Source organism: Crotalus tigris, unplaced genomic scaffold (genome assembly GCF_016545835.1).
Source record: "Crotalus tigris isolate CLP2741 ecotype Arizona unplaced genomic scaffold, ASM1654583v1 scf7180000020963.25688851:1431469, whole genome shotgun sequence".
Taxonomy (NCBI): domain Eukaryota; kingdom Metazoa; phylum Chordata; class Lepidosauria; order Squamata; family Viperidae; genus Crotalus; species Crotalus tigris.
Window position 1 is genome coordinate 70,761 of NW_024098281.1, and position 24,107 is coordinate 94,867.

The window sequence follows — 24,107 nt, forward strand, 5'->3', positions numbered from 1 at the left end:
GGCATTGGAGTACATCTTTAAAATATTTTCATAGTTCAGTAGAAAAAACACACAGTGTTGCCCGCAGGTCACAGCGCTGGGGTGTTGCAGTTGACGTTGGTGAAATGTGTACTTCTCAGCTTGATGCTCTAAAAACATCACTATAGAGCCAGGAAAGTCAGGGCTATCTGGTGGTCTTCCATAAGAATCAAAAAATTCACCATATCCAGGAGATGGGAAGTAGAGGGCCAGCCAGTGTTCACCAGGCAGAGTGTGAGGGTGAGTATTTACAAATTAATCCAAAAGGTCTTTTGGAGATATGTCTCTGGGGTAGCAGGTCACAAGGGACCCCTAGAAAGGCAGTATTTCCAGAGAACAATTGGAGGAGCTGCAGTGTGTCCATACTCACATATAATCAAAAAGCACATTACTTGTGTGACTTATTTCAATAAGGTTTTCAAAGATTGCATAGTTGACGGTGTTGGGGAGGGGTTGTGCAAATCTAATTTCGGCTCTGAGTTTACCATTCCTGATCAAAGAATAGTGCTCAGAGCATCCCTGATCAGGACTCAAGTCAAAACAATACAAAGTATACCCTCGGTTAAACTCTTCCCGGCTGATTATCAGTGGCCTGTCTTTCATGCCTTTGCCTGTGGCTTGCGCCATCTGCATGTACTCTCTCACAAAAATCAGGCTGAAGAGGCTTTGCGGGGATCTGCTCACCATCACAATAACAGGGCGCAAAAATTGACATTGCAGTGTTGAAAATTGAACTGGTTTCTTTCATAATCCCCACTAAAAGATGCATTGTCCACAAACCCAATCACTAATTGTTTAGGTAGCTGCCCCAGAAATAGATTTTCCTGATTACACACAAGGCTCCCTGCAGGAACCTTCATCCCCACTCGATCAATGGGGTATTTGGCATTGGAGGTGAGCAAAGCTTCTGCATGGCCAAGGCGCACTCCCGGGGCTACTTTTACACATTTTAAAAGAGAGAAGCCACCAGGAGTTGCACTTTATAATTCTCATTGCCGTCCTTCATCACACAAAATTCATTTCTGCTTCTTGTGAGTTTGACTTTCACATCAACGCCATTAATCAGCAGTCTTGAAAAAACAGATTGCTATGCAGAGGCCCTAGCAAATCCCATTTACGACTACCGGCCGTGTGTTGCTCTCGCTTTGAAACCAGAGTTCCCAGTCAGTAGAGTACTCTCCATGAGTTCTGAGTCATCTTTGTAAAAAACCCCAGCTGTAAATTGGGTACCCAGTGCATCACTACCAAAGTTCAGAATCAGTTCAATCATTGCCTGATAAGAATAGCAATGATGAGTCTGTGTAATGAGCCAATTTCCTAAAGTAACATCCAGCTGGTTAAACAGTGATGCTCTAGGGTAGTTGTTCAGGCCCATCCTTGCCCCATCATCAATATACGTCCCATCCGCCTTTACAATCTTGCAACTCACATACAGCAGGGTGTTGTTTAAATCCGTTTAATGCTCACCATGCCCCCTGATAAAAAATTCCAGGGGATTGTTGGGTATTAGCACTGATAAAGGAGGGATCTCGACATAGGTACTGTTTTCAATACTGGTCTGTGTAGGCGCCAGTTGAAAAAGATCCAGTTCTGATTTAACACATTCTTCTGAAGCATAATGAATAAATAAGATATTGTATTAGAATATGTCTTCCTTGTCACAGGGCTTCCTCTTCTGCACACGTCTCCTCTTGGTATGACGGGCCTTTTTCACAAGTCTTTTTAAACGGAATAGGCAGGCCCGATGCATAATTCTTCCTGGCTATGAACAACCCTGATCCATCCTGCCCCCTTTCAACAACTTGGGATACAAGATTCCCCGCAACATCTCTGACAATGTTTTTGGCAGCAGATTTCACATGCGGCAATGATTTCTAATCCACGCCTCAAAAAAGGCAATGCTTTTCGAAAAAGTCCATGGAACAGACCCTGTCCCGTACATAATGGGGGCTCCTCGGAAGCCTGGAAGTCCTCCACTGGCTTGTGCCCTGTAGTAAGTCACGTAGTCTTGAGGGTTCCCGTGCTCCTTGATTACAACCATCCTTCACTTTTCCGAGGCCTAAAATGAAGCTTGACAATCACCTTCCCGTTATAAAAATGCACGTTTTTGTCCTGGTCAGTTTTGATTTCTATAGTAACAGTATCGATGTGATGTTTGCTGACTGGTACATAATGTGGACGGTCATAGGTTATTGTGCTGAAATCATTGTCTTGCCCTTGCACAGGCACACAGCGCAGTAATGGCACATAGTAGTCACTCACTATCTGGAGCTCTACAATGTCTGTGTAAACATATAAGGTGCTGAATACAGGGAATGTACTTAACAGATGTCCAAGTTCTCCGCTAACTAGAATGGTATGTGGTTCATCACCTTTAAGGTTATTTTTTCGACCCACTGCATCATACTGTAGGCTTGTCTTAGGGCCATCCTTGGCATTTGATATAAGCTTGTTCATATTTTCTAACAGTTGTCGGATGCTGCTATAGTATCCACTTCTCAAAGAAAAATGCCATCTCTTTCATTAGCAATTTCAAAATATCCAGGAGAAGTTAATGTGTGCCAACTATGCGGATACTGTATTTCTGCTAGCCCTACTTCCCATGACCCTGGAAGATCCAATGATCTTGCTAATTGTATAGTAAAATTAGAATTTCTGTTTTGGGGGGAAAATTGCTGCTGACGCATTGCTGGGAAGGGTGATGTAAAACTGCCATATCAAAGATGTTGTACTTCAGTCTCCTTAACCCAACTGTTGAACTTCTCTGGCCATCCAGTCCATTTGACTAGAAATTCTCTGTGTCTCCCCTGCCCTCTTTTTTGGATAATTTTCTCTATTCTGTATATGCGCTGTTGGTCAGCAGGGACCTTTTGGAGCTCCTCAAAGTAAAAAGCCCCCTTTACAGGGTCACCACTGTAATCATTTAATCTATATACCACTCTTTTCCCCCTTGTCTGCAGTTCTTTGACGATGAATATCTCATCCGTATAGGTTTGCTGATAGCCCTTTTCAAACTTACCCTTCAGTCTGGATCCCCTGACATGATCTCCCATCATAAGACATTTTTCCTTTCTTTTCCTTTTTAAAGCTACCCCATAAAGCCTCATCCACACATCCCTTTCGTTAGACAAATTTACGGTGTTAGGAGCAGCCCCGATGCTACGATGGTAAGTGTTATTGTATTGTACCCCTGAATAGTATCTGCTAAAATGTCCACATACCAATGGGTATTTCTAGCTGTGAAATATCTCCAGAGTTTGTTTTTTAGGGTTCTATTAAACCTCTCTATAACGGCTGCTTTAGTTTCACTATGAGTGACAAAATGATGAATGCCGTAATGTGCTAAAAGTTTCTTCAGTGGAATATTCAAGAACTCTTTACCTGCATCTGTCTGTAATTTTTGGGGTGCACGTCCTGTTTGAAAGATATTCTGGAAGGCAGATGTAACTTCCCTCCCTGATTTATCAGATAAAGGGGAGGCCCAGGCATATTTAGATAACACATCGATAACTGCTAAGATGTACTTTTTTCCATGGTTCTCCTTAGAAAATTTGGAGACATCTATGAAGTCAGCCTGCCATTGATGATCTAAGCCAGACACTACTGTTTTATTTCTAGGAAAATTAATTCTTTCAGGCTTATGTATAAGCATCTTCCCCTGACAGCCACGTCTTGACTTGCTTCATGGTCAGGTTTTTATCATGTTTTCTAGCTTCCTGAAAAAGGGTATTCACACCTCCATAACTCCCTACACATCCCAGTGTATAATAAATACGGCTTAAAAGCTTTTCATGCATTGTTATACTGAAAGACCACTGACAAATGTTCAAGTGTTGACTAATACAGTCTTTTATTGGTTATACAGAATTCAGAGGGTGCACGGCTCTGCCATCAGAAAAATATCCCTCATCACCACTATCAGAATCAGAAGATAAAGGACTATAACACGCTATTTTATAATAGTTTGACCTGCCTGTGCCCCACAAATCATATCCGCAGTCACAAGCAAACCAGTCTTTACACAAATTGCAGCTCTTTAACTCACAGGATAGATAGCGTGGTCTCTGGGATAGCTCATAATCCCTGTTATAGACTAGATCAGAAAAATCTGCAAAAGCTTTGTGACCACGGCGATTACCACAGGAATATAAAAGCGGGGTGTCTTGAACTGTTTGCTGTCTAGGTGTTACTAATTCAGAGTCTGCAAAATATAAAGCACATCCTGTTAGTCGGATATCCGCTCCAGCATCATTTACATTATCATAAATAAATACATATTTACTTACCATTCCTGGGAGATAATGTAGTATCATTCACCATTTCACAGGCTGTCTGGTAAGTACTCTGCATCTCATCGTTAAAGTTACAACACACCATGCTACAGCCATGCAACACAGGTCTGAATAAAAATTTGTCTTTATCATTTTGTTGCATTCTGCTGGCTGGGGCCTTGTATCAGAGTGTCCGATGCTAGCTTTTGCTATTGGTGTAAAAACAGCTTTGGAATCAGAGGTTGACATTTTTCAAAAGACTGCTGGTTTTAAATCGCTAGCTGTTCAGGCCTGCCCGCGTAAACTCCCCTGCCTCTTGCAATGACACACCCTTGAGCATTGTGCATGCCCAGATCACGGGGAGCATGACATGCCCAGGCATGTACCAAACAAGGCCTAACCCCCCCCCCCTTTTTACTAGCAGACAGACAGAAACACGCATGCCCGGAATCACGGTCCTGATGCCTGAACAAGTTTTAAAACCCTACTGCAAGGCTGCTTGTCTCTTGTGAGCCTGGTTGGCTGCTTGCCTCTTGTGAGCATTTTAATTCCTGTTAATATTCCTTGTCTTTTGCTATAGTGGGGAGCGGGGCAGAATAAATTTTATTCAGGGTGCAAATGGCAAAATATGTGTCTTTAGATTTTTTACAAAGGTAAAAACCAGCTGTGGGTTTTAAAAGGGGCTGCGGTTTGTTTGTTTTTTCCCCTGCATTCAAGGAAATGATTTTAAAGCCACCTAGAAATAAATACCTTTTAGAAAAAAGGGGTTAAATGCAGGCTCTGGCTGCCTTTCAGGGGCTTCTTTTTCCCCAGCTTTTGAGGCACTGATTTTTAAAACTCCACAAAAATTAAAAGCATCGTTAGACTAGAATGATTAGAAATAAAAAGCCTTTTTTATTTTTTATTTCACAGCTCCCCAAAGTAGGGCGTTTCCCAAAAACACAGGCCTCTGCTAATTATTCACTTTACTTAGCTCTTTTTCGTTTTGAATGTACATAGAATTAGTCTAGGGTTAACCTAATCATGTACCCAGAGGATTGACTGTCAATCTTGATGGGATTAGGCCAAAACGTCACATCCGGAGGGTGGGGGCTGAGCACTTCACTTCCGTTTAGGGCCATGACACGCTGACGTAATCAGCACGTGGGTTTGTTTACTTTGATATCACTGATCAAAAGTGCTGATAATTTTCATTAAAAAAAGGAATACACTACTTCTACTAATGAATTATCTACCAGTTGGGCAGTGGGTTGGGTGGAGAAATTAAGGAAGAACCTCCTGCTTGATAAAATCAGACACAATATGGCTTTGTTCCAAGTCAGAGGAGACACAATTATCAAGCAAAGAGTCACGCTTACTCTTCAAAGGGAATGTCTAGGATGACTTCCCAAAGAAAGCCAGGGCTAGGATAGCAACTAAATTTGACTGCATTCAACTTACATCTAAATGTAGTTAACATTAAATTTAATTAATACTGATAATATGTTCAGTCTCCATGAATTTAATCATTTCACCCTGCTCATATTGTTATAAATGAGCATTACAGCAACTTTTGAAGCTACATCTCAGATTTAGGATCTGATCCTGAGGGACATGAATTTAAGCTGGGTGTCCCACAAAGTGCAACGTGTTGAAGGATGCACTCCAAAGATTTATGGAGATGTTTTGAAATAGATGGACATTCACATGCAAGCTAAATTGTACAGTGGTTTGGATTCAATTCCAAGAAGTCCATTCAGACTATATAGTTATGATGCAAATTATGACCCTTTTGCAATTCCTTCAGCAACTGCATCTTTGCCCAACCCAGCTGCCCTCCATATTTATTTATTTATGTTGACATATAATGTATCTTAATGCTGCACTGCTTTGATGAGTGACTACCTCAGGAAGTCTATTGTTCTCTTGTCATTGATGCCAATACATATTAAATTCATGTAGCTGTTCATGGGATTAAAAAATAAAAAATAAAAGGGCGAGGAAAATAATTGGTCTTTCAACTTCTTCAATTCCAGTTGAAATGGGCTGCATGAGGAGCACATGGTCTAGTTTCCCTTCCAGTGTCTTGAATGCATAATCAACCACTTTTATTTCCAAATTCCACAAAAAACAACAGAATTAAAGTCACTCAGGCTGCCACCCAGATTACATCAGGAGATAGTCCAAGATTACCAGCAGACATTTGCAACACTTGTCATCATGCTAAATTGATGCTAAGCTATGTTATTGTTCTCGCCATTTGAAAATGTCTGTGCAGAGGAAGACACATAGTAATAAGCTCCAAAAGACCACCATAAAATAGCTGCAGATCAGTTTAGCAATTGTTTTCTTCTAAGCTGTCACACCACCAAGCCAATTGTGTTTCAAGAATCTTCAACCATATACATTATCATTTGATTTCAAAATATAATGCAACGACCCATTAGACAATAGGCAACAGAAGGTCTTAGGGGTTACCGAAGGGATGTTGGAGACAGCCATCCGATAACCATTTAAGAGACATACATGAAAATAATAATCCCAAAGGAGCTTTTTCATAAGGCAACTGGACTTTTGAAATTGACATTCCTTGCAGACAGTACTTCTAAAAGAATGCAAATGACCAGCTGTCTACAAGGAGTATAAATCCTTCCCTTCCCCACCATCCAGTCAGAGCTGAAGAAACTTCTTGGATGAGAAATGAACATCTTCAAAGAAAAACAAGAAAGTCCAGTTGCCTTCTGAAAAACCACCTTTGGGACAACCCTGACCTGGATGACTGAGAATCTCCATAGACATTTTGATAAGAAAATTTTGTCCCAGTACTTGTTGTTTGTTTGGTAATCAACGTACAAGCTAGAACTTGTTGTCAGTTGCCTCATGGCTCGCTACCGTTTCCAGCTGAAACAAAGGGTGACAACTTAGTCTTGTCTTAGCTTCTGTGGTCATTTTGTGTATTTTTGCATTTTTTCTCTCATCAGTACAGGTAAAGTGAAGTTTTTTATTTTATTTAATCTATATTAATTTTTAGGTTTATTTCTTACGTAAAGTCACGATATACAACCCTACCTTTTTACATGTTGCCTTAAAAATGTGTATTATCTTTGGTTTGGGAATGCCTTAAATTCATAAACATTATTTCTTATGGGAAAAATTTGTTTGGTACTCATCATTTTTGGTCCTCATCATACCTCCTGGACTCAATTAATGACAAGTACCTTGACACCAATGTGTTTGTGTCTTGCACATACAGGTTTAATTTTCCATTAACAGCTAGGAATAGTGGGGCAAATCTAGTGGAGTCTATATGACTTCAGAAGATCTACAATTCATCTCTTGGAGGACCTATTATTTGGGTCATAGCAGCCCAGTGATATCATAGTCCTGACATGGCCTGGGGGACCTTCTCTCAATAATTTAATTCTTTTGAGAAAAATATTAAATATTCATTGTGGCCTTAGATTCCTCTCATCTGATGAAGCCTCTGGAGAGCTGCTGTCATTCAGAATAAACAATATTGGATATGTACAACAGAACAATAAATGTAAGCAGGTCAATGGGACTTGGCAGCTGCCAGTTTTTTTTTCTGGCATAATGTACAATGCAGCTTGTTAGTTTAGAATGCAATGCATAGTACAAAACAATTAAAATAGTTTCAGTAACCAGATGAAGCATGTTGTGTACATATAGCCACTGAACTCAAGGGACAGATGTTTGATCTTGCATAAGATACTCTATACATTCTGTTCATCATCTAGTAATGAATAACATAAGGGAAGTAGAAGATCCTATTTCTCAGCCTCTTCGTTGGCCTTACTGAATAGTATCATCTTGGAATTCATACCATTCCTCTTAATGTTCCAGATGTGTCAATACACAAGATCTAAGTGTAAGACAAGTAGAATTACTTCTGAGCCATCTCCTTTATTGTTCCTCACCTTTGGATAGAAAGCTTGCCAAACTAAAGCAGCTACTTGCATCATTAAAGGTATACTCTGAGAAGTTCTAGGGAGGATCTGTCTTGACTATCTTTCTCCAACTAAACTATCTAAACTTTGGTTTCTCTTGACTCTCTTGAATGTAGCCCCTCCCTCCTGGGAATCCAGATTATATTCCACCATAAAATATAACTTGAGGCAGGACTTTTCCATATAATATCTAGTTACTAGTTAATTGTTGTAGTTTTTAAATTTCAGTTTACTTGATTCATTTTGGTTCAGTTACTTGTTTGATCACTTTTATTATTATTTATTCATGGCCATTTTAATTTTAATGATGCTAAATGTGAACATTTTAATTTGCTATATGTATTTATGGGTTTTTCTTAAATATCTCTTTATTAATGCAAGTAGAATTAATCAAATATGCAATGATTTCTGACCAAGCAATTATCTCAACCAAAAAAAGACATTATGATTGCTTTTCCAAATAACACTAAGGTGGTTTTCCCCTAAGGGTGTGTTGGAGGCTAAAGTTCTGGATTTCCAGAACTAACTTTACATTCAAATGAGGGAGGTCCTAAATTGCCTGAGCCAAACCAAGCTGAATTTGAACTGCCAAATCCAAGTTTGAACTGACTCTACTGGTTGATACATAACCCATATTGAGAAATGAATTGCCAAATATATTCTTCTCATAATACACATCTCTAAAGAAATGTTATTTCCCCATTTAACATCTCTTTTGCTTTTTCAAAAGACAACTGGACTTTGTAAAAAGACTGTTTACAACACAGTCCTTTCAGCAGTTCCAAGAAGGTTCCACGCCCATTTGCATAATTCAGGTGATGCTGAGGGCACAGATAAACCTCCAAGTAGCCTCAATAACTCTCAGAAAGAGTGCTAATGACCAGATGACTGCAAGAATATAAATCCTTCCCCTTCCAGCATTCAGTCAGAACTGAAGAAGCGAAACATCTTCAAGGAAAAACAAGGTCCAGTTGCCTTTTGAAAAAGCAGCTTTGGAATCTCTTTTTATAAATTATATCAGTTAAGATCTGAAGCAGAACATTCTGGAAGCGGAAGAATGTTGGTTGGCTAGCTAAGATCTTATTTGCACATAAACCTGGATGGTGTAGATTAGGTCAATTTGTCCTGGAATTCACAAAGATTGGATTTCTCAGGCATTCCTAAAAGCTGTGCAAATGCAGATTTCCAATTATCATTAGCAGAGGCTGACTAAGCCGATTAAATTCTTTACTGGGAGTAATTAACAATTGCCTTTCACATTTAAGTACAGTTAAGTAGTGAACTATTTTCCAGTGCCAGTTAGTAGTCATCTCTACTGCTGGAATATATTTTGCATTTATTTATAATGTGTTAGAGAATTTTAATTTCTCTATTGGTGAAAAATAAATCAGAAGCTCTCACAGTTGACTGCATTTAGCTGATTCAAATCTTTATATTTATATAAAAATATTTACAATACCATTCTTCTTTACAACAACATAGCTTAATGAAGACTTCTTAGAGAGACAGACCAGAGACTAAACCAGAGATAAAACTGAGACTGGAAATCCAGCTCCTAACTCAATACTCTTTTTGCACAGACTCATTAGCACTTTCTTCACATTGGCTGACTGAGTTACCACATGACGCTTCCTGCTCATGAATATTCCAACACTCCTCCCTTCATGACAGGAAGAGACATCAGACCTATTGACTTAATACATTCTTTAATCATGAAAAACCTTGTGCCACTAACCTGGCCTTATACTGTATATCATTATTTGGCAATACCTTTTTCTTATATACCCACTTACAACCCACAGCTTTGGTTCCCTGTGGCAAAGTCACAATTAAATATTTCATGGTCTCCCATGGATTTCATCTCTTTATCCGTGGCCTCCTTCCATCTTTCTTGTTCAGCTTTTGGTAATGCCAACACCTCTTTATAACTTCTTGGCTCATACCACACATTGCAAACTTTTACCTTGCTGGCAGAATACCTGTCAGGTGGAATTCCTTTATTACATCACTCTGACCTACATGTCTCAAGTCCTTCTGGCTTCATGTCTTGTTCAGCCTCTCCTCCCTGAACATGGACATCTTCAATCATCATTTTTTTATCATTAGATGTTATTGTCACTAAACAGATCACTGTCATTAAGTGAGACATACCCAGAATTTGCATTAATTCTGTCCCAATTTTGTTCTGCAAAATTAGCAGACCTTGAAATTATAATTCTTTTACTTCCATTGCTAAAGCGATATCCTTTTGACCCTGGCTGATAGTGCACAAACCTGAGCTTTCTTGCCTTTTGCTGTCCCTTTCTTTAGGAATATGTACCCATGCAGTACTTCCAAAAATTCTCAAATATGCCAGTGATGGCTTTCTCCCATATAGAATGGCATATGGAGTATAATTAATGGAGGAACTCCACAGCCTATATAATTGGCAATCAATATGGCTTCTCCCCAATATGACCTGCTCATACCAGAATTCTCCAATAATGAATCTTTCATTGTTTGCAAAACACCATTCCTTCTTTCAGCTACACCGTTTTCTGCTGCTGTGTAAGGATTTGTATGTCTGTGTCTTATCCCCAACTGCCCCAACCATTGTTGGAATTTAGTTGACATAAATTCAGTACCTCTATCAGTTTGCAACTGACACATTTGTTGTCTGTACCTTCTCTCTACAAAACTTACCCACTGTTTGAATTGTTGTAGCACCTCTGTCTTTGCTCTAAGCAAATAGCAAAATGAATACCTGCTATAATCATCAACAATTACCAGTGCATATTTTGCTCCTCCCAAACTGGCTTGCATAGGTCCCACCAGATCTGCATGGACCAGCTCTAGAACTCTTTTTGTTTGTCTTGTGCTACATTTACTAACTGGGAATGCTTTTAACTTCAATGCTTTGCATACTGCACAATCCAAATATGTTTTGCATCCCTTGAAAATTAGCCCTTCTGCAAAATCTTGCATTTGCTGCAAAACTTTAAAGCTTGCATGGCCAAGTCTTCTATGCGGAAGATGAACACATGAATCATGCTCTGCAACATTCTTAAATATATGGGAACATTGAACCTTTTGTCCCTGCAATACATATAGATTATCTTCCTTTATGTCTTCTGCACAAATATTCCCATTCCTTTTGATGAGACACTTCCCATTTACAAAAATGACCTCAAAACCTTGTTTATCTAAATTAGACACACTTAACAAATTATGTTCCATCTCAGGTACACAAAGCACATTGGTAAACTTTGATTCCAAATATGGAATTTTTACATCGCCTTTTCCAATGACTTTTGCTTTCTGGCCATTTGCCAAGCCACAGCTTCTTGTGCTACTGGAACAAACCTGCAAAATAATTCAGAGTCATTAAAAATTGTTTGACTTGCACCACTATCTATTAGCCACTTGTCTCTGTTGTTGCTATAGCAAACTTTTCCAAAATGTTCCTTTTTCAAAGCAGTCCTTTTTGGTTGCACAAATGTCCTTTGCTGCAAACATTTCCTCTGCAAACAGTTCCTTTGCAAATGTGTCTTTTCTCCACAAATGTAGCAATTCTTTTCTAGCTTAGCTCTCTGCCTGCAAAATCTCTCCTTTGTTGCAACTTGGTCCGGGTCCATCTGCTTGTTTTTTCTCCTTGTTTTTTCTCCTCCGGAGACTTGCAGTCTGGACCCCCTCCTCAGGATTTTCTCCTCCTCATGGCTGCTTCTAAAATGGCGTTTTTCTACTTCATTAAGCAAACATGCCTTTAAAACCTCAAATTTTAAGTCTTGCTCTTCTTTACACACAAATATCGTAGAAACTGTGTCCCAGGTTTTATCTAAACTGTTCAACACATATATTCACATTCCCCACAGGATGGGGAACCCGAAGGTACATATGTTTTCCGGATCAAAACTTTCCTTCAAAAGTTAATCCTGGGCCTATATCGCATTTGTTGGCTAATAGCCAATTAAGCAATGAAGTCCAAATGTGAAAATGACATCAAATATGAAATCTATGCATATATTCAGGTTACCTACACGTTAGGGAACCCCCAAAAACTTGTGTTTTCCGGACCCGACCTTTCCTTCGTAAGTTAGGCCTGGGCCTATATCGCCACTGTTGGCAAATAGCTAATTAAGCAAGAAAAGTCCAACTGTGAAACTGACCTCAAATTCGAAAACTATGCATATATTCAGATTCCTTAAAGGTTGAGGGAACCCAAAAAAACATGTGTTTTCCGGATCCGACCTTTCCTTCTTGTTAGGCCTGGGCATATATCGCATTTGTTGGCAAAATGCCAATTAATTATGAAAAGTCCGAATGTGAAACTGACCTCAAATTTGAAATGTATGCATATATTCAGGTTCCCCACAGTTTTGGGAACTCAAAAAAACATGTATTTTCCGGATCCGACCTTTCCTTCAAAAGTTAGGCCTGGGCATATATTGCATTTGTTGGCAAAATGTCATTAATTATGAAAAGTCCGAATGTGAAACTGACCTCAAATTTGAAATGTATGCATATATTCAGGTTCCCCACAGGTTTGGGAACTCGAAAAAACATGTATTTTCCGGATCCGACCTTTCCTTCAAAAGTTAGGCCTGGGCATATATTGCATTTGTTGGCAAAATGTCATTAATTATGAAAAGTCCGAATGTGAAACTGACCTCAAATTTGAAATGTATGCATATATTCAGGTTCCCCACAGGTTTGGGAACTCGAAAAAACATGTATTTTCCGGATCCGACCTTTCCTTCAAAAGTTAGGCCTGGGCATATATCACATTTGTTGGCAAATAGCCAATTAAGCATGAAAAGTCCAAATGTGAAACTGACCAAAAATTTGAAATGTATGCATATATTCAGGTTCCCTACAGGCTGAGGAACCCGAAAAAACATGTATTTTCCGGATCCGACCTTTACATCAGTAGTGAGGCCTGGGCCTATATCGCATTTCTTGCCAAATAGCCAATTAAGCTTGTAAAGTTCAAATGTGAAACTGACCTCAAATTTGAAATGTATGCATATATTCAGGTTCCCCACAGGTTGGGGAACCCTAAAAAACATGTATTTTCTGGATCCGACCTTTCCTTCAATAGTGAGGCCTGGGAAATTGTTGGGAAATGGCCAATTAAGCTTATGATTGTAATGAAAAATAATATTTTTTTTTTAAAAAATAAATAAATATGGTTTTGCCAAAAGGGAAAAAATTTTTTTTTAAAAGACGATGCAGTAAAAGTGCTACACTCAATTTGCCAGCAAATTTGGAAAACTCAACAGGATTGGAAAAGGTCAGTTTACATTCCAATTCCAAAGAAAGGCAATGCCAAAGAATGTTCAAACTATCACACCATTGCACTCATTTCAGATGCTAGTAAAGTTATGCTTAAAATCCTACAAGCTAGACTCCAGGAGTATGTGGATCGAGAACTACCAGAAGTACAGGCAGGATTTCGAAGAGGCAGAGGAACTAGAGATCAAATTGCCAACATACGCTAGATCATGGAGAAAGCTAGGGAGTTCCAGAAAAACATCTACTTCTGCTTCATTGACTATGCAAAAGGCTGATTGTGTGGATCACAACAAATTGTGGCAAGTTCTTAAAGAGATGGGAGTACCAGACCATCTCATTTGTCTCTTGAGAAACCTATATGCGGGTCAAGAAGCAACAGTGAGAACCGAACACGGAACCACTGGATCGAGGCATTCATAACCTCATGCTCATTGGAAAAAAAGAGGAGGGAGTCTTTCATTTAAATGGATATTTTTCAAATCAGGAACTTTAAGATGTATGGATTTCAACACCCAGAATGCCTCCGTCAGAATGTAGATTTACGTCAGAGGTGGGGAACTATGGCCCTTTTATAACTTTGGACTTTGGCTGGCTCAAAAATTCTGCAATTGAAGTCCAAAGTTATAAAAGGGCCATAGTTCCCCACCCCTGATTTAAGCGAAACTTAAGAATCAGACATACAAAGCTCCTTCCAGGAATACATATTATTTTTTTATCCAACAATCCAGGTGTGATTCATTTAAAACTCCATGTTTTAGAGATATAACTTAACAGTACATTAACATCTTTGAACAGATCTTCCTCCAAGCTCATGGACCAATAGAGAAATGAATGACTAAAGAAGACCATCTGATCATATTCCTTCAAATTTACTATATCTTCAACATAAGATAGAAACAGTCAACCATCTGTTGAGGAATCCAATAATTTCCCCCTCCCTGAAGGCTCTTTTGTTAAATTAACCTAGTTTTGAAATCATACACAACATATTTAATATGTTTAGCAAATAATTAATTAAATAAATTTAGCAAAGTATTGGACCATTGATTGTGTGGTTCTCAACCTTTTCTTCACCATGGACTCCCTTTAAATAACTTTGGTCATGGACCTTGGCTACAGACCCCCAAGGTTTAATCAAGATTTAAATATAACATTTCTTCCTTTGTGGACCTCCTGTGATGACATCATGGCCCACCGAGAGTCTGTGGACCACTGGTTGAAAACCACTGGTGCAATCTATAAATTCAGAATTCTCCATTTTCAAGTGTTTTATACCTCTTCCCCCTCACCTTAAAGTTTGAAAGCTTTTCCAATTGCAAGTAATATTTAATAGGGATTTAACTTTTAAATTTTTTCCCATGCAGTCAATGGTGCAGTGACTGCTAAAAGAAGAACTTAGGAGATATTTTAGTTGTGTATGCAGCTGTTATGTAAATATAATTTACATAATATTCTTCCTGCAATCTTTCAAAGGTCTTTAAACTACCATTAATAATTAACCAATTAAAGGTTACCCCATTTTCCACCCAGGCTTTTCAGGAAAAAACTCATCATTTTTAAAAAAGATGTGTTCCAGATTGTCAATTTTACATGGGAATTCAAATCAAATTTGTTTTACTCAATAATGCCTAATTGCAGTGTTTCACATTTATAATTGAATTCCTCCCATAGTGTACATAGAATGAAATACCGTCCTAGATTTCAAAGGGGACACATTAAGTCTCCTTTTACCCCCACACAATTCAACCAGATTGAAAACAAATTATGGAATCCTTTGCACAAAGAACTTCAATTCTATAACTAAGTGGTTAAAACCCATGAAAGTGAACATCACAGGGACACAGTTTAGAGAAGGCAAATCTTTGAAGAAGACAGAAGGGGAAATAATTAACTATATGGGAATAGGTAACTACATCTAAATATATTTAATTTAATTTTACCTTGAAATGCAATTCAAGTTTTAATTTTGGCCAATTAATTTTGGAGCAGGCATATCAGAGAGCTAGATTGAAAGAAGTTCTAAACATGCCTGGACTCTATGTGGGCCTACCCTTGAAGACTATTAGGAAGCTACAACCAATGTGTGCAATTCTTGGGACTCCTAGGTTGGACACGTTACACTGCTGTTCCACGTCCTGCATTGGCTGCCAGTTTGCTACTGGATGCAGTTCAAGCTGTTGGTTATCACCTTTAAAGCCCTTCATGGCATGGGTCCAGGCTATCTGAGAAACCAGCATGGCCCACCCATGCTGGCAAAAAGGACATGCTGCCTTATTGGTCAAGGGTTCTCAGCTGGCAAGGTCCAGGAGAAGAACCTTTTCTGCAATGGCTCCCGCCCTTTGGAATATCATACCTCCCCAAGTGAGATCTACATCCAACCTCTTGACCTTCCATAAGGACCTGAAGATGGGTCCTTGGTCTGGGCCTCCAAAGGGGAACTCCACTCTGGAGATGACTGTCAAATTAAGAGAAGATCTCCTCACCATGTACTTCATGTTCCCTTCTCCACCCTACCCCCCCATCTTTAAGGATAAATTATTATTTTGTCGCACAGTCAGCCAGATGTTCACATCGGATTTGGCACATTTGCCTGCCTATTGAGTCCTTCCTAGGAACTGGGATAGGCAGATGTGAATGTTACAGATTTTGTTGTTGGATGTAAGCTGTTCCAAGTAAAGCTGCCTTTTGCAATTCCCAATGCCGATGGTCTTCAAGTGGTGCTCCAATTGTTTTGGCATTGCCCCCAAGGTGCCTATGACTATTGGTACCACTTTGCTTTCTTTTGCCACGGCCGTTCTATTTCTATTTGCAGGTTTTGTATTTTATTATCTTCTCCAGACCTTTCTCTTCTGTTGTCTCCAGGTACTACCATGACCATTATCCAGACTTTTTGCCTTTATTATTATTTATTATTTTATCATTCTTTTTTTACAACAAGTTTTTATTGGTTTTCCAGTTTTATATTTGAGTATTTGGAAAGCACCGTGGTGACTGGGTAGTCAATAGTACAATAACAAAATCTTTAGTACATATCTCAGGTAACATCATCAAAAAATTATTTCCCTTAACATTTCCTATATCATATTTAAGCTAGTTTCCTTTATGGATTACTGCCTTGTTGTGGCAAAGGGGCTTGCGTAACTCAATGAAGCTATGAGCTATGCCGTGCAGGGCCACCCAAGATGGACAGGTCATAGCAGAGAGTTCTGTGATCCACTGGAGAAGGAAATGGCAACCCACTCCAGTATCTTTGCCATGAAAACCCCATGGACAGTACCAAAAGGCAAAAAGATATGACGCTGGAAGATGTGCCCCTCAAGTTGGAAGGTGTCCAATATGCTACTGGGAAAGAGCAGAGGGCTAGTACTAGTAGTGCCAGAAAGAGTGAAGCGACTGGGCCAAAGCTGAAAGGATGCTCAGCTATGGATGCATCTGGTGGTGAAAGGAAAGTCTGATGCAGTAAGATCTTTTCTCCATAGGAACGTGGAATGTAAGATCCATGAATCAAGGCAAACTGGATGTGGTCAAACAAGAGATGACAAGACTGAACATTGACATCTAAGGAATCAGTGAACTAAAATGGACAGAAATGGGTGAATTTAATTCAGAGGACTATCAGGTATACTACTGCGGTCAAGAATCCCTCAGAAGAAATGGAGCAGCCTTCATAGTCAATAAAAGAGCAGGAAAAGCAATACTGGGATACAATCCCCAAAATGACAGAATGATCTCAGTGCAAATCCAAGGCAAACCATTCAATATTACAGTAGTTCAAGTCTATGCCCCAACCACTGGTGCTGAAGAAATTGACCAGTTCTATTAAGCCCTACAGCACTTTATAGAATCAACACTAAAAAATGATGTCATCATCATGGGGGATTGGAATGCTAAAGTAGGAAGCCAAAAGATAACTGGAATAACCAGCAAGTTTGGCCTTGAAGTACAAAATGAAGCAGGGCACAGGCTGTTAGAATTTTGTCAAGAGAATACGATGGTCATAGCAAACACTCTTTTCCAACAACCCAAGAGACGGCTCTACACATGGACATCACCAGATGGTCAACACAGAAATCAGATTGACCATGTGCTCTGCAGCCAAAGATGGAGAAGCTCTATATAGTGAGTAAAAACAAGCCCAGGGGCTGACTGTGGCTCAGATCATGAGCTTCTTGTTACAAAATTTGGGCTTAAATTGAAGAAAGTAGGGAAAAACACTAGGTATGAACTAAATCATATCCCTGATGAATATACAGTAGATGTGACAAATAGATTTAAGGAATTAGATCTGATAGACAGAGTGCCTGAAGAACTATGGATGGAGGTTTGCAACATTGTACAAGAGTAGCAACTAAAACCATCCCAAAGAAAAAGAAATGAAAGAAAGCAAAATGGCTGTCTGAGGAAGCTTTGCAAATAGCTGCAGAAAGAAGGGAAACGAAAGGCAAGGGAGAAAGAGAAAGATACACCCAACTGAATGCAGAATTCCAGAAAATAGCTAGAAGAGATAAGAATGCCCTCTTAAATGAACAGTGCAAAGAAATAGAAGAAAACAATAGAATAGGGAGAACCAGAGATTTCTTCAAGAAAATTGGAGATATGAAGGGAACGTTTCGTTTGCCCTCCATTGGAAAAAACAGTAGGAGCTTGCAGCAATGGAGAAGGAGAAAGCAGTGGGCAGACAGGAAAGGAAGAAGTCATTAAACAAGCAAGCTGAGGATCTTTAGGCAAATGATATGAAATACAGCCTATATAATCAGTTAAAGAGCACTGAAGAGATAAGTTATTCTGAAAATAAAATTGAAAATCAGATTTTGGGATAGGAAAAACAATATTAATTAAATCGGTCCCATTTCGACGGCAAACTCGAGTGCGTCCTACAGTTATTATTTCAACAACAGCCTGGATAAATGGCAAAACATTTTGGGATGGGGTATGGGGTAAATAAAGCCATTCAATACAATATACTTTTTGTGCTTCTAATACAGCTAATACTCCTGTAGGGAATATCAAAAGAGTTAACTGACAATCTTTATATGGAATACGGTCCACAAATTGAGTACTCAAGATGCCATTAATTTGTTCAACTGTGGCAAGTGCTGCAGGTGGAATTATAATGAGATCTCCAGGTTGTTTTCCTTTGGTCAATAAGTCAAATAATGGACTAAGTAAATGTGTAGGTAAAGAAAAATATGGGCAAACCCAATTGAGGGTGCCCAGCAATTGCTGCAAATTGACCAACGAAATAACTTTGGATAAGCTCAAGTGAGGAAAAGCTGGAGCAGAATAAGATTGCAACATTTTATGCCCTAAATAAAGATAGGGAGAGTGCAGCTGTATTTTTTCCGGGGCAACCTGCAATCCATAGATACCTAAATCATTTTGTATTTTGAAAAGCCAATTAGGTTGTATCTTTGGGGCTCCAATTAAAATATCATCCATATAATGATATATCAAAGCCAATGGATGACGTTTGCGAAAAGGGCCTAATGTTGCAGCGACAAAAAGCTGACATAATATGGGACTGTTCAGCATTCCCTGTGGCAAAACTGTCCAGTGATAATGTTTATTAGGTTCTGAATGGTTCACTGTAGGCACAGTAAATGCAAACTTTTCCTGATCAGGGGAGCATAGAGGAATAGAGAAAAAACAATCCTTTAAGTCAATTACCATTACTTCATGATCTTGAGGAATCAAATTAGGGTTAGGCATTCCACACTGCAAAGGGCCCACAAGTTGAATACAGGCATTAACGGCCCTAAAGTCGTGCAAGAAGCACTACCTGCCACTTTTCTTTTTTATGACAAAAACAGGGTGTTCCATGGACTAGTGGAAGGCACAACATGACCAGCAAGCAGCTGATCGTTAACCAACTGGTGGAGAGCTGTCAATTTTTCATGTGACATGGGCCATTGATCAATCCACACTGGCTCTTTAACCAGCCAAGTCAACAGGAGGGCAGTAGTCTCAGTCTTCCAAAGTGAGGGTGGCACCCAATTTGCTGAATAGGTCACATCCCTAAAGGCTGACATGAATATCTAATATAAAGGGGTGGACCTAAATGACCAAATCTGAATTAGGCAAATGGGCTGAAAGAAATTGTGCACTTTGACGTGTACTTTGACGACCCTCCACACCCCACACACATGGACAGGGCTTGTGTTATGGTTCCGGCTAATGAAACACTTCAAAGAACTTCCAGGCATTTATTTTCCTAAAAGTCTTTTATTTACAAAATGTTGGCACAGGCATAATGGAGGCTTTTATGCTAAGATTTAAGTTCTCTTCCTCTGAGCAGTTAATTTATTAGTATGTTCCCTCCCTAAATTAGTTGTCATATATCACATTATCCAATTAGTGTGAAGATCAAAGGTTTCCTTCCCCTTTCTCTCTTATGCTCTGCATTAACTCTAAAAATACCAGACATTTCTGCATATTGTCAAAGCAAGAATATACAGTATTTGCAGTGTTGACTGCTCAGTTGGCCAGGTGGCAGGCCACTGCTTAGTAGAGATCACTGAAACATCTCCTCCAGTGTCCAAAATTCCCTCAAATGGCTTACCCTGCAGTACAATGATCTGACAGGGCCGTTGAAATGTGATCGGGGTAGTGATGGCAGCTATAACGGAAGTGGCTGGGTTAGTAGAACTGAAGCCTCCTTCTCCTCTCTCCTTTAACTCTTCCCCTGCTGGGACAAAATAAGACAAATGCAAGAGCTGAGCAGGGCTAGTGTAAATGGGCAAAATTTGAGGCAAGTTGGTCCACAATTGAACATAAATAATAGAACATAAATAGTCCGAATCTATCACCCCAGGGATAACAAAAATGCCTTTTTTTACCCTGCTTGACCACGGAAGGACAAGCCCTACATAATTTTGTGGTAGGGGGCCTGATAATTGAGATGGAACTACTTGAACCTCCTCAGGAAATTTAAAATTCACTTCCTCCTGCAGTATCAAATCAATATCGGCACTAGCTATTGTAGCTGCAGGAGTATTTTCTTTCTTTTTTAAATTTTTTGTTATTTTTCCTTTTTCACTTTACAAAAAACAAAATACAAAATACATTTTTTTCCTTAACAGTACTGTGTCCTATATCTTTTACATATATTTACAATTATTTACATTACTTCTCATACTTTTTTATTCCTCAGTTCTAACCAATTGTAACATTTGTCCCATATCTCATAAAATTCTGTTGCTTCCTTGCCTTTTATTTCTAAAGTAAGTTTATACATCTCAGTGCATTCTAATATCTTGTAAATAATCATGTCATTTGTTGGTATATTTGCACATATGCAATGCGTGCAGCTGTTATTATGTGTACGATGATGTATAGGAGTTATTTTTTCATTTTTGGATTAATTATACCTAAGAATAATTCGGGTTTAAGTTCAATTTGTTCTTTTGTTATTTCCTGTATCCATCTCCTTATCTGCTCCCAATAAATCTTTGCTTTGGGGCATTGCCACCACATGTGATAAAATGTTCCTTCTTTGTCTTTGCACTTCCAACAGTCCGGATTCATGTTTTTGTATATCTTAGCCAATCTCGCCAGTGTTAAAAGCCATCTATAGAACATTTTATATTGGTTTTCTTTATATGCAGTTGACAGTGTTAATCTGCAATTTTTGTTCCATATTCTTTCCCATTCTTCTAATTCTATATTTCAGCCTATATTTCGTGCCCACGCTATCATTGGACCTTTTACTATTTCTTCTTCCAATTCTACTTCTAGTAAATGTTTGTATGTTTTTGTTAAAAAAAATTTCCTTGCCTATCAATATTTTATCCAATTGCTGTGGTACCCAATTTATTCCATATTCTTCTATATCTTTGCTATATTTTGATTGTATCTGTAAATATGGCCACCAATCAATAATTATTCCCTGTTTTTTAAATTTCTCCCTTCATCTGAGATTTTGTCAGAATCCAATTATATTTCATTTTTAGTTATCTACTATGGAAAAACCCATTTCTGCTCTCTCTGGATTCTGTCATACTACGAAGGGGAAGGGGTATGAATACAGGGGTTTTATGGCTCTCACTTCCTTCATTAAACTTCAAAGGGACTGAATATGGATTCTCACCAAGAGGACTGACCATAACAATATGGCCATAACCTTTCATCTACTCCTCTCTGAAGTCTCCCTTTGGCTGGCAGTAAGGGAAAAGGGGGGGAACAATGCTGCGCCTGTAGTCTGGGAAAATAGAGGAGGAGGACCGTCGCCCGGAAGAACTGTGGGGTGGGGGGGGGCTGCTTGAAAACACTCAAAACACTGAAGGGTGGGAGAGTTCCTCAGATCCTGTCTAGCACGCCTACAATCATTTTCTCTTAATAAAAATGCCTGTTGGAAAAGATATTCCAAGAGTTCTGTATTCTGTATTCTTAAGATGTAAAGTGAGGTGGGTCCTTACATTAGACAGGATCTTCAAAATTAGTCAACCTGGAAGGGAGAATCTTGCCGGGGGACTTTGGAAAAAAATAACCAAAATTAGTCAACCTGGAAGGGAGAACCTTGCCGGGGGACTTTGGAAAAAAATACCATATCAGACAACGGAGCAGGGAAAGGAGAAAGCCCCCTGGAGAGGAAGCCACTGCCCCGACTGAAAACCTGCCAGATGTCAGGATCTGGGAAGTCAGATTCCTCAGGAGAATAGGTGGTGAAGATGCGCAACCACAAACCTTGGTGGTCAATGGGCATTGGAAAGAAAGGCGAATGGGAAAAGAAATCAAGAAAGGTGACCCTGAGCCCACCCAACCAGAAAGGAAGCAGGAGATGGGGAAATCCCTGTACGCAAGTGAAGAGGAAGGAAGCTAGGCACTGCACTTGAGCTGGATCCTAGAGAAAGCTATCGACTTGATGGAGAGAACCTAGAAGAGGAGAATTCTGACCCCTATGGTCACACCAGCTCCTGGAGCCACAACTGGAGAGACACCGAGGGGGAAGTGGAAACTGCAGCCCTGGGGAAGTACGCTGATCCAGTAGTCCCCACTCCCTGCTGACCTGCAATACTACCGACAGCGAAGGCACTGATCGATTCAAAGACTCCCGCCACTGGACATGAGATTCAAGGGGGAGCCAACATGCTTGGGAATTTTCCTGACCAAAGTCCTTAGCTACATGGAGGTATGTTAGAGAATTTTAATTTCTCTATTGGTGAAAAAATAAATCAGAAGCTCTCACAGTTGACTGCATTTAGCTGATTCAAAATAACTTCTTTATATTCATATAAAATATTTGCAATACCATACATTCTTCTTTACAGCAATATAGCTCAATCGAAGACTTCTTACAGAGAGATAGAAACAAACCTGAGACTGGAACTCCAGCTCCTAACTCAATACTGTTTTGCACAGACTCAGTAGCACTTTCTTCACATTGGCTGACTGAGTTACCACATGACGCTTCCTGCTCATGAATATTCCAACACTCCTCCCTTCATGACAGGAAGAAACATCAGACCTTTTAACAATACATTCTTTAATCATGAAAAACCTTGTGCCACTAACCTGGCCTTATACTGTATATCATTATTTGGCAATACCTTTTTCTTATATACCCACTTACAACCCACAGCTTTGGTTCCCTGTGGCAAAGTCACTGATTTAAATACTTCATGGTCTCCCATGGATTTCATCTCTTTATCAATGGCCTCCTTTCATCTTTCTTATTCAGCTTTTGGTAATACCAACACTTCTTTATAACTTCTTGGCTCATACCACATATTGCAAACCTTTACCTTGCTGGCAGAATACCTGTCAGGCAGAATTCCTTTGTTACATCGCTCTGACCTACGTGGTATTAACTGCTCCTGTGTCTCAAGTCTTCCTGGATTCATGTCTTGTTCAGCCTCTCCTCCCTGAACATTGACATCTTCAATAATTATTTTTTATCATTAGATGAGTTATTGTCATTAAATAGATCACCGTCATTAAGTGAGACATACCCAGAATTTGCATTAATTCTGTCCCAATTTTGTTCTGCAAAATTAGCAGACCTTGAAATTATAATTCTTTTACTTCCATTGCTAAAGCAATATCCTTTTGACCCTGGCTCATAGCCCACAAACCTGAGCTTTCTTATCTTTTGCTGTATCTTTCTTCTGATTGCTTTTGGCATATGTGCCCATGCAGTACTTCCAAAAATTCTCAAATGTGCCAGTGATGGCTTTCTCCCATATAGAATGGCATATGGAGTATTATTAATGGAGGAACTCCACAGCCTGTTAACTATATAATTTGCAGTCAATATGGCTTCTCCCCAATATGACCTGCTCATACCAGAATCCTCTAATAAAGAATCTTTCATTGTTTGCAAAACACCACTCCTTCTTTCAGCTACACCGTTCTCTGCTGCTGTGTAAGGATTTGTACATCTGTGTCTTATCCCCAACTGCCCCAATCATTGTTGGAATTTAGTTAACATAAATTCAGTACCTCTGTCAGTTTGCAACTGACACACTTGTTGTCTGTACCTTCTCTCTACAAAACTTACCCACTGTTTGAATTGTTGTAGCACCTCTGTCTTTGCTCTAAGCAAATAGCAAAAACTATACCTGCTATAATCATCAACAATTACCAGTGCATATTTTGCTCCTCC